Raw genomic sequence first — 12,225 nt, 5'->3', positions numbered from 1 at the left:
GCTGCCATCTTCATTTTGCCCCAAATAAAACTTAACTCTCATGTTGTACATTTTTTAAATCAACACCCATACCTATGTGAGGTCTGTGTGCGCTAAGTCCCTTCAGTCATGTCTGACTCTTTGCAACCCTATGAACTGAAGCCCACTAGGCTCCTCTATCCGTGGGATTCTCCAGGCAAGAATACTGGAGTTGGATTGCCATGCCCTCCTCCAGGGAATCTTCCCGACCCAGGGATCGAACCCGCATCTCTTATGTCTCCCGCATTGCCAAGTGGGTTTTTACATGAGCACCACCTGGGAAGCCCTTTGTGAGATGGGAAGCTTAAACAGTTACTTTTGTAGCAACTCTTGCTGCTAAGAGTTACCAGGGGATATAAAGTTAGATTTCTCGCCATTTAAGTAAATGTGGAAATCTGCTGGAGAATTCTGGATAAACTCTACCCTCTAAACAATTTTATAACTGCCACCCTCCCTCCTCTTTCCTTGCTTTAGATAATAATGTGATGCCAGGAGCTGTGAAGAGAACTTTCAGGACAAGGTGTCGAGTGATGGAGCTGAGGGTTGCTGATGTAGTTAGTGGTCAAGGAAGGAGTCTCTGATAAGATAGCACATGAGTAGATTCTTGAAAGAACGGAGAGACTAAGCTATTCGGATAGGGAGGGAAAGATGTTCTAAGCAAGGAGCAGCAAGCGCAAAGTCCTAAGGCAGAGGTAATACAGTAAATCCCCTACATATGAACCTTCAAGTTGTTAATGTTTAAAGATGCAAACGTACGTTCCATTGGCACAGGTGTGAGTGAAATTGAAGTTTGCCCTCCACCCCTTATTGCTGACTATTCTTCAGCTCTCCCACCTCCCCACCCTTCTCCAGTCAGTAACTCTTCTTGCCTATTCACGGGATGCCAGGACTGTACTGCTGTACTCTTCAAGGGACTATACTGTAAAACTAAAAATGTTTTCTTTTTGTGCTTGTTTTTTATGTATTCTTTGTGTGAAAGTATTATAAACCTATTACAGTATTATATAACTCATTGTGTTAATTAGGCACCTAGGCTAAATGTTGGACTTACGAACACACTGTACTTAACAAATGTGCTCCTGAAACAGAACTCATTCGTATGTAGGGAACTTACTGTAGGGGACTTCCTGTTTCTGTTCCTGAAAACAGAACACGGAAGAGATCAGGGTGGCTGAGGAAGTGAAGACGGCTTGGAGATGAAATCATAACCGTCACCAAGGGCCAGGTCACATAGGCCTTGTATTTAGTGGAAAGGAATTTAACTTTAATTAAAGTGTGAGATGAGGAGCCTTCAGAAGGTTGCCCAACTGAACCGAAAATAACAGCCACTAGAAATTCTTGTCTGTCTGAGACACTTGGGATCTCAGGATCCTCGTGTGATTTTCATTGCCTCCCCTCTGTAGCATAAGCCTCTCTACATCAGAGAATTTAGGTTTGTGTGTAAGAGTGTGGCTACAGAGATAGACTGGTGTAGAAACAGATAGTATAGTCCATATAGTCAAAGCTGTGGTTTTTCCAGTAGTCATGTACAGATGTGAGAGCTGGACTATAAAGAAGGCTGAGTGCTGAAAAATGGATGCTTTCGAATTGTGGTGCTGTAGAAGACTCTTGAGAGTTCCTTGGCCTGCAAGGAGATCAAACCAGTCAATCCTAAAAGAAATCAACCTTGAATATTCATTGGAAGGACTAATCCTGAAGCTGAAGCTCCAATCCTTTGGCTACCTGATGCGAAGAGCTGAATCATTGGAAAAGACCCTGATGCTGGGAAAGATTGAAGGCAGGAGGAAAAAGGGGTGACAGAGGATGAGATGGTTGGATGGCATCACTGACTCAATGAACATGCATTTGAGCAAACTCCAGGAGATAGTCGAGGACAGAGGAGCCTGACATGCTGCAGTCCGTGAGGTTGCAGAGTCAGACATGACTTCGTGACTAAAAGAACAGCAGCAAGCATATACTGAGTCACACCCACTGTTGGGCCTAACACAGTACCAGGCACCTGGTGAATGTGATACATATTTGATTTATTGTTTATCTGAATCTATTAAATGATAATCAGAGAATCTCTACAGGTACAGAATAGGTCTTGATTCAGGACCACGCATGGGACATGACAATGTGTCAGGGTCACTGCACACGTTATACATGCCGCAGCAAACTTCCTGTGTTCTGACACTGGCCTCTTGCCTGCCTAGAGCCCTGGCCTATCCCAGAACATCACTGCTTTCCTTACTAATACATACATGCACACGCACACAGACACACACACACACATCTGATTTAAAAAGCTTAGTAATGATTTTTTTTTAAACTGAAGGTATCACACAGAACAGAGGACAGCATGACACCCTATTTCACACAACAAAATTTAAACTAAGTCCACCACTAAGCATGTCAGTCTTCGCTTCAATTTTTCTCCACACACCCTCCCTGCTGCTCCATCTCTCCTCATGTCCATCTCCCTGCAGCCTCTAAAATGGCCCTTTTGTTTTGCCCCAGCAATCCATATCTTCCTGTTATTAACAGATGTCATACTCCACTCGCCAAAGTAAAAAGCCCCAAAGTTAATCTATATAATTGTCTCTATAAGTCACACTTGACTCTGGCCCACTCACAGTGCCCGTGCAAGGCTGGCCTCATTATCCACCAGAAATTCAGAGAACTTTGATGGCATCTCAGGTTGCTATCAAAGTGGCAAAGCTGGGATCTGAATGTCCATCCTTCTTGCACTCAGGTCCATCCTCTGCGTGTTGGAAGTGCCTCACCAGGTGGCCTCCCACACAGATGGGCAAGGACATGGTTTCATTTAGTGAGGTAGCCCTGGCGCTCTAGAGCAGAGATGCTCACATGGCACCAGCCACCAGGGAAACCATGGCTTTCTGGTCTGGAGTCTGATGACTTGTCAGACCTTGGGCCAGTCATTTCTCCTCCACATTTTCCATTTATAACAAGTGAACCTGGCAGAAGCATTTGAGATTGACTACTAAACAGTTAAGAAGTCAGCTTTTTGGAACAACAAAATCAAAGTCTGGGTCTTAAAACCCTTTGGGGGTTGACTCAAAATCTGATCCCTGTATTGAAAAGGAGTTTTTTCTCTTTCTTTCCATTTCCCTCCTAACTTCCATTGCTCTGCTCTCTTGAATATATATTTTCTCTTAAGACTTTTGGAACACTATGCAATAACCATCAAGGCACGTGAAGCACATGAGTGGTCTATGTGTGAAGTCACTGGTGTGTTATACAGCTGTCATTACAAATGAGTCACCTATAGGAACACATTCACACACATAAATGACATCATCTGACCAAGACTGAAATCATAGTAGAATAACCAACAGAAGGGATCAAAGTTATCTCTCAACCACTGATTGCAAAGTTTGTGAATGAAAGAAGACTCTAGAAAAAAATAAACAGTTCATCCGGCTTTAGTGGATATCTCTGAAATGGAAGCAAAAATTGGGGGGTAGGGGGATAAACTTGCCTCCCTGGAGTATTTACTGCATCTTAAACTCTTTCAAGCACTTGGCTTATCATTAAACATTAATTTCACTAGAAACTGCAGCTTTCACTTCTTGGAGCTGTAGCACTTAAGGGCAGTTTTGGCTGGGCAGCTCTGACTTCCCAGCATGAATCTGTGAGCTCTGTGGCCTTTGCTCCACAGTTTTTACAAGACTTCTTAGTTTTCTGGGAAATACAGGATAAATCCTGCCCTAATGTAATAACCTGGGTCAGACCTGAAAACAATCATAGTAATAAACAGACTGCAATTTTTGAGAGGAAGCTACAGCTATTGATTCACCCTCTCTTTTATCCCTAAGTAAAGCAACTTAGGACCTTCAAAGCATGTTTTTGTTTCTGAACCATCTGAACCGTCACTGCAAGTGTGGCAACAATTGATACTTTCACCTCTGAGGACTTAACTCACAAAACGGCCACACAATGTCTTGGAAATCTGGTTTCATTCATCCTGGTCCCCTCTCCCAGGAAGGGATGCGGGGTCACACCTGAAGGTGCAGGAACAGAGAAGCAGCTTCACTGAAGTCACAGAGTGCATCACTACTCTGAGAACAGAGGTATGATCTCAGGACCCAGGCTATTTTATTTACTCACTCCATGCCTGGCAACCTCCATGGTCATCGGCCATTCTGATTTTCTGATAAAAACACATTGTGGATCTTTTGAGATGATGTGTTCTTTGAGGCTCTGAAAGATTCTGAACCCAGGACAGATGATTCATTGTTCTTCAGTGAGCAACTGTCTTTGCAATAGTTAAGGCTGGGTTGATTCTTGATTACCCACATTAAGTGGAGGGGAGCAGAGAAGAAAAGCACAAGTTAATCACAAAGTCATTAATTGTGCACAATGATTTGTCTCCAAGGATGTTCACTGTCACATTTTCACAAGGAAAATGGTTCTATTCTCTTACGAGATTTCCCAACTAGATAGAATAAAACATTCATAATGAAAGGCAGGCAGGTTTTTTTTTTGTTTTTTTTTTTTTTTTACAAAATGTAAAGCTGCCAAATATTCCTTACTACAAAAGAATACCAGAGAGAGAAGAAAGATAAAAGCTGATGAATGATGATTCTGTTGTAATTTGGAAGCTTAAGGAAGGATGAGCCTTTGTGAACAGCATGACTGAAGGGCAAGGTCACACAACATGCTGAGTCATGAGGATGGGCCCAGGGAGTGGAAGAGCTTAGGCTCACCCTTGAATATCTGAGAGGCTATATCATGGGCACCACAGGCCTGGAGAGTGGGCAAGGATGTATACCAAACTTACAGTGGGACCTGAAAAGAATAACGCCTAGGTATTGAGAATATAAGAGACTCTTTCACTCATCAGATAGGATATGTCAGACTGCACAGACCACAGCAAAGCATTTAGAAATCCTACTGGTGGGCAGGAGGGAGCTGATCGAAGAGGTTGGTTTTGAAGATGAAGCCTTTGCCGTGAGTAGCCGGGTCATATCAGACAGATCATATTTGGAGCCTTGATTTCTAATAACTGCTATGAGGATGAAATGAGTTAATACAGAAGAAAGCTTTAACAAAGCTACTGGCATGTGATAAGCCCTTAAAACCTGTTTACAAATATTATTGTTGTTGCTGATACTATTGCCATCTCATTTCAAAAAGTAATTTTCCCATTCCTTAAGCATGAGCTACACATAATGACTTCTAGAGAGTTTGGTATGCAAAAGGGAGAAATGAGTCATCTTTCAGTGTAGAACTTGATAAACATTATCTCAGCCCAGCGACCAAGGTCAACATCCACAGTGATAAGTCATGTTCATTATATGTACCCTTGATGTGATGTCATGAAACGGCTCTGTAGTATTCTGTGACCTCTGTGGTATTCTTCCAAAATATCCATAACTCTAGTCTAACCAATCAGACAACCCTTCAGAGAGAGGGCCATCCTGTAAAATACCAGACCAGTACTCCTCAAAATTGTCAAACTCTCCAAAAACTAGGAAAGTCTAAGAAATAGTCCAGAGGAGCCTAAGGAGATGTGACAACTGAGTATAATATGTATCCTGAATGGGATCCTGGGGCAGACGATTAGGGACATGAGGGGAAAATGATGAAATCCAAATAAAGTATGATGTTTAGTCAGTAACAGTGTATCAATATGGGTTCATAAGTTTTGGCCCAGGTACTACACTAAAGCAAAATGCTAAATGCTAAAGCAAGATGTTAACAGTAGGGAAAACTGAGTGAAAGGTGTACAGAAACTCTCTGTACGATCTTGGCAACTATTCTGTAAAACTCTTCTTTAAAAAAAAAAAGTTTATTTATCCACAGGCACATGAAATGATGCTCAGCATTGCTAATGGTCAGGGGAATGCAAATCAAACCCACAGTGAGATATCACCTCACTTCTGTCAGAATGGCCATCATCAAAAAGACCAATTACAAATGTTGGTGAGGATGTGGAGAAAAAGGAACCCTTGTACACTATTGGTGGGAATGTAAATTGAAGCAGCCACTGTGGAAACGAGTATAGGGGTTTCTCAAAAGCCTGAAAACAGAACTACCATGTGACCCAGCAATTTCACTTCTGGCTATATATATCTGAAAAAAAATCAAAACCAGTAACTTGAAAAGATACATGCACCTCAATGTTCATAGTAGCATTATTTACAACTGCCAAGGTACGCAAGCAACCCAGGTGAATGGAAAAAGAAGGTATAGTTCATACATACAACGGAATACTATTCAGTCATAAAAAGGATATATTTTTCCTATTTGCAGCAACATGGATGCACTTGGAGGCCATTATGCTAAGTGAAATCAGACAGAGAAAGACAAATACTATATAATACCACTTATATGTGGAATCTAAAAAATACAATAAACTAGTGAATAAAAAAAGCAGTAGCTCACAGATACAGAGAACAAACTAGTGGTTACTGGAAGGAAGAGGGAGGGGGATGGGCAATATAGGGGTAAGGAGAAAAAAGGGTTCTTATGGGATTATATGAAATCATATGTGTGAAACTTTTGAAAATTGTAAAGCACTATAAAATTTAAAAATAAGTTACCCAAATGTTGCAAAATAAAAAAAAAACAAACCTGGTTTAAAGTTTATTTAATAAATAAACAAAAGAGGCAGGTATTAAGTATACGAAGGATGTTTCAAATGGCTCTTCACACATCAGAAGGGAGAAGGGGCAGAAAGCGGACTTTACAACCTCTGATCCAACACGGATCTAATGTGGGATCATTTTCCCACGGAGCAGCCCACAGGCCCACTTCACTGACCTAATTCTATTTTCTCAGTGGGTTCCATCCTCCTTGTCCTGCTGTGAAGTCCTGCCCCCTGAAAGTCTTTCCCTGTCAATAGCTTTTCCTCTCCTAGCTACTGTGAACACTATCCACCTCTACAACTCACATCTTTCCATTTTAAATGTTTGGCAGGGAAGCAGAAAGCGAATAATCAACACAATCAGTGGGGGATTTTTACACAGGCTTACTCTAAAGCTTGATTCTCTTTCTGAGACAGTAACTTATAGAAGTGACCCAATATTTACTAAGCACATATTCAAAGCCAAACATCAGTCTAAACACTTTATAAAGCGATTCCACATAATCTTCACCCATAGGCTACAAACAAGGTACTCAAAGTATCCCCACTTCATAGGTGAGAAAAAGGGAGCACAGACAATTTCAGTGACTTCTGCAAGGTCACACATTGACCTGTAACCAGCTAGTTGTATCCAGGGCCAAGTAAAAATGAAATTTAGCAAATGGCCCTCACCCACTACACAGAAAGTTGGACATAAAATCCAGTGAGCATAGAATGATGGGTCTCCAGTCAGTTGCCCATTTACCTCCAATGATGAATCTTAACTTAGAACCTTCCAGAGAAATCAGGAGGCATTTGCTTCAAAAAGTAAAACACATCTGCACTGATTGGTCTTTTTAATCCATTAATTTATAACAAATATTTCTGACCTCTATCCTATCTCTGAATCTTAGTGACCAACTAGCCTATTTCCATCTCTCATGGCCTTGACTCCAAACTGAAATAGGACTGGGGGTGGGCTGCTATTAATTTCTGCTTTCAAAACACCAGATAACACAATATTGCAAATCAACTACACTTCAGTTTAAAAATTAAAAAGTTGAAAATTTAATGAATTGATTTTCAGACTTTGTCAAACTCTCCCTAGTTTTATTACATTGCCTAATTTTTGGCCATGTAATAAACCCATCTGAATCTGGTAACAGTCAGTCTTATTCCACAGGTGATATATTTACTTAAGGCTTACTCCAAAATAAAAAGTCATTACCAATATGTAACAAGTCACTAACCATAATTAACCATAACTAACCATAACTCGGAGAAGGCAATGGCAACACACTCCAGTACTCTTGCCTGGAAAATCCCATGGACAGAGGAGCCTGATAGGCTGCAGTCCATGGGGTCACTAAGAGTCAGACACGACTGAGCGACTTCACTTTCACTTTTCACTTTCATGCATTGGAAAAGGAAATGGCAACCCACTCCAGTGTTCTTGCCTGAAGAATTCCAGGGACAGGGGAGCCTGGCGGGCTGCTGTCAATGGGGTCGCACAGAGTCGGACGTGACTGGAGCAACTTAGCAGCAGCAGCAACCATAACTAGCCTTAACCATCACTAGATTTTTTGAACATCTCCTAAGTAAGTAGACTGAGCGAGTGCTTTACAAAACATATCCTATTTGAAACTAATAATGATGGTTAACTAAGGCCTTATTCTTCCATTTTAGAGTTGGAGAAAACAAGCTTAGAGAAGTTAAGGCACTTGGATGAAGTCAAACAGGATGGAGGTAAAGGAGTGAATATTTGAGCACAAATTCACTGGATCCAAAACGTGAAGACCTTGTGCTAGTCTACAAGCACCCTCCCCACTTCTGACCTTTCCCTGACTCATGACCTCAATCATATTTGAAACTTCCCAACTTCATTCAGAACTTCTTCCTTCCCTGCTTGAGATGCCCTGTCCTTTACAGCATTTTCTCCAGTCCAGGGTGTCAACTTTCTCCTCTGATAAAAGCCACCATGAAAAGTGAAACCCAGAAGGAGGCTGTTGTGGCTGCTGCTGCCACTGCCCCCAGGTGTCAAACCTCTGTAAGCCTTGGGTATTTTTTTCTACAAATGAATGTTGACTGTTCGGTCTACTCAACATCCATGAAATACACATGGATCATTTTAGCAGAAGTTTCCCTATCCTAATTGCATTTATCAATAAAAGCTTACAGAGGAGAATAGGAAATTCTATAGGCAAAAGCATCAGGTGTGTAGATTCCACATAAGTACATAGCCAAGCACATTCAGACTATTATTTTTTTGACACTCACAGCAAACTTGATGGCAAAAAGTATTACTGATGAGATCATTGTGGCCCCAAGATAGTAAAGGACTTGGACAATATAACATAACTAAAGAAGCAGCTATTCCTTACATATGGACAAAATAGATTAAAATGTCTTTAAAATTGTGATGAATGAGACCCAGAAATTTCAACTAAATGCATGAATGGGTTTCTGGAGTGGTATACTATCAGATCTCCTTCAGATCATAAATTCCTTCCAAAAGCTAAGAACCAAACAGTACACTAGACATGTACCAAAACTCGCATGCTATTCTCATGAATTGCATAAATAGCTTTCAATATAAAATGACAGCATTTGGTCACCTCCTACTACTTAAAGATCTCGGAATCACATTGCACTGGGAGCTCCTGTAGCATAAAATGTAGTTTGTACGTTGCTCTCCCCCCAGCACCTGATGTGGCACCTGAACTGAATCCAATAGAAATGAACTGAATCAAATGGAATCTTCTTGGGCACGGGGAAAGATAACACTGTCATTAACATTTCAGCCACTCTACACTGCAAACACAAGATCCAACGCAGAGGATCCATGCGACTGACCTCTGAGGAGGAGGATGTTAATATTACTGATGTTATTATTAATATCAGAATCCATACAATAAAAACAAAATTATATTCTTGGAAGCCATGAGTTATTAAGATAAATCATAGGAATGAAGAAACTGATCACAACGCTAATAGCTAAAATTTATTAGCCAAAGAATCATGAAAAGTATTTTTTGTGCACATTTTTTCTTTTTCTCCCCACTCTGGGTTCTAAGGGGATAATATTGTCTGGTTAAGGGCACTATACAGAGCAGATCTCTTGAGGTTTATGCTATTATTATCTATATATTAGTGAAGTTGCTCATTCATGTCCAACTCTTTGCGACCCCACGGACTGTAGTCTACCAGGCTCCTCAGTCCATGGAATTTTCCAGGGAAGAGTACTGGAGTGGGTTGCCATTTCCATATTATAGATGAGGAAAATGAGTCTTTGAGATGTGCAACAACTTGCCTAAGTTCATACCTCTAATGAATTACAGATCTGGAATGTGAATTCATGTCAAGTTCAAGTGTAGAGCCTGAACTTTAACCATCATGCTACCCAGCCTCCCCTTCAGGTGTGAAGCTCAGCTCAAGAGAGATGGACTGAGCCCAAGGCACCTCCATCCCTCTCACCCAGCAGCAAAGAAAAGTATGAGAACCAGTACCCACCACTCAGCTTGCTTCCTCTCTTCCTCTGATGCTCTTTCCAGAAAGTTCAAAACCTCTTTATATCTGCCTTAAAACCAAATTGATCTAGTTTTTCTTCCACATTTTTCTTTTTAACAAAGCCTTTGCTCCCACTCAATCACTCCCTTACTATTTGCCTTTCTCCTCCTCCAGAGTACCTATTGAAAAGTCACACCCTTTTGGTCTTTAGTACAAATCAATAGTCCATCTTGGAGAATAGATTTCCTCTCCCTTGAGGCTTCTGTGTCTATAATTTGCTTCAGAAATTGGAATGCAGAGAGGCTGGGACCAGAGTTGCTTTACCTCCCATGAACACTGTTAAGTCAGCCATGGAAGCCTGAATGCTACAAATGCCCTGCAGGGTTTGTTTGGTGGTGAGACAGACACTGCAAGGGGCCCCAAATAAATCATTAATAAGATCATTTTCCTTGTGATGGGTTGAAAAACAAGCAACCCCACATTCATTGTTTGTTTCCTAGGAATGCAATGCCCGTAGCAGCCTGAACACAGGTTGAAGGAGCAGCGATCCTAAAGCCTAAAGATCTGGTTGGCTCCATTTCTTATGAGGTACACAACCTTGGGTAGGTCACTTAACTTCCCTGAGTCTCAATGTCCTCAGACATAAAATGGAACTAACATTCTTTCTTTAATGGTACACATTCCATGTGAATATAAGTCAGAAATCTACAAGTCATCTTTGTTTCTTTTTTCCCCCCAAGACGCCATCTATTTCTGAATTCTGTTGATTTCATATCTTAAGTACCTCCCAAATCTCCCAGTCTCCATTCCCACCAGCTACATTAGTTCAGACATTTGGATATCCTCACTAGACTAATACCATGTCCTTCTAACCAATCCCTCTGTTCCTAGTTCAGCACCATCATCGATCCTTTCTTGTATAGCAGCTGGTTATTGTGCTAAAGTGCGCATCTCATCATGCTGATCCTGACTAAAAGTATTATATGACTCTCCATCACTTAAGAATAAAATGCAAACTTGCCAGCCTATGATACAAAGCCCTCTATGACCTTGATCTTACATACCTTAAGAGTTAGGTATCTTCAGATGCAAGTGACAGAATCACCTCTCCAATAGGCTTACCCACAGAGGAGAACTTACTCACTTAGGAAACTAAAAAAGCGTGGGGCAGATCAGGTACAACAGGGTCTTAAGGCTCAAACAGTCTCATCAAAAAGCTGTTTTTCATCATCCTCTGCTTTGCTGTTCTCATAGTGACTTTTTTCTTGTTTAGGCTCTTCCCACTCAATAACAAGTTTACCCCCAGAAGTTTCAGGGTTGCCTAGTCCTTATTTAGTAATTCCCTGGAAAGAGAACATCATCTTCTCACTAATTTTAACAAGTCACAAGGCAAAACCACAATAGTCTGCCTTGGGTCATGGATCCCAAGCCCTTAACTAGACACTGTGACTAGGAGGGAAATGGTGACAAGACAGGGTCATCCAAGAGGCCTGGCTGGCACAATCCTGCCTGAAGTACATGACTGAACAGTAGAGTTATCCACAGAAATCAGACTGCTATCACCAAAATAATGCTAGCCTGGCAGAAACAATAGCTATTTTATTGTCCTTACCCATAAGAATGTCTCTCCCACTCTAGGCTCTAAAATTTAGTGACTTGAAATTATTTTATTTTATTCATGATTTTCTGGAGGTCAGGAATTCAGAAAGGGCTTAGTTCCTGCTTGGGGTCTCCCTTGTGGGTGCAGTGAGATGTAAGCTGGAGCTATAGACATCTGAGGACTTGCCTGGGTTGGATGTTCAAGACAGCTCCTTCACAAGCTGACTATAGTGCTGCCTGATGGGAGCTCAGTTGGACCATCAACTGAGTGCCTACACATGGCTCCTCAGCTTGGAAGTCCGCCTCCAAGGGGATGGGCTTCTTACATGGTAACCCAGGGTTTGGTACCCTGGCAGTACACCAAAAGGGGAGAAGCCACATCACCTTTTCTGACCTAGCCTCAGAAGCCAGGTCATGTCACTTTTCTGGGTTCTATTAATTACAAGGCTTCCCAGATCCAAGAGGAAGGGCCGTGGACCACATCTCAGTATAAGAGGAGTATCAGGGACTTCACTGATGGTCCAGTGATT

The sequence above is a fragment of the Oryx dammah genome, unplaced genomic scaffold, assembly GCF_014754425.2.
Source record: "Oryx dammah isolate SB20612 unplaced genomic scaffold, SCBI_Odam_1.1 HiC_scaffold_5, whole genome shotgun sequence".
In the NCBI taxonomy this organism is placed as follows: Eukaryota; Metazoa; Chordata; class Mammalia; order Artiodactyla; family Bovidae; genus Oryx; species Oryx dammah.
The sequence above is the reverse complement of the archived record's forward strand: the minus strand, read 5'-3'. Positions refer to the sequence as shown.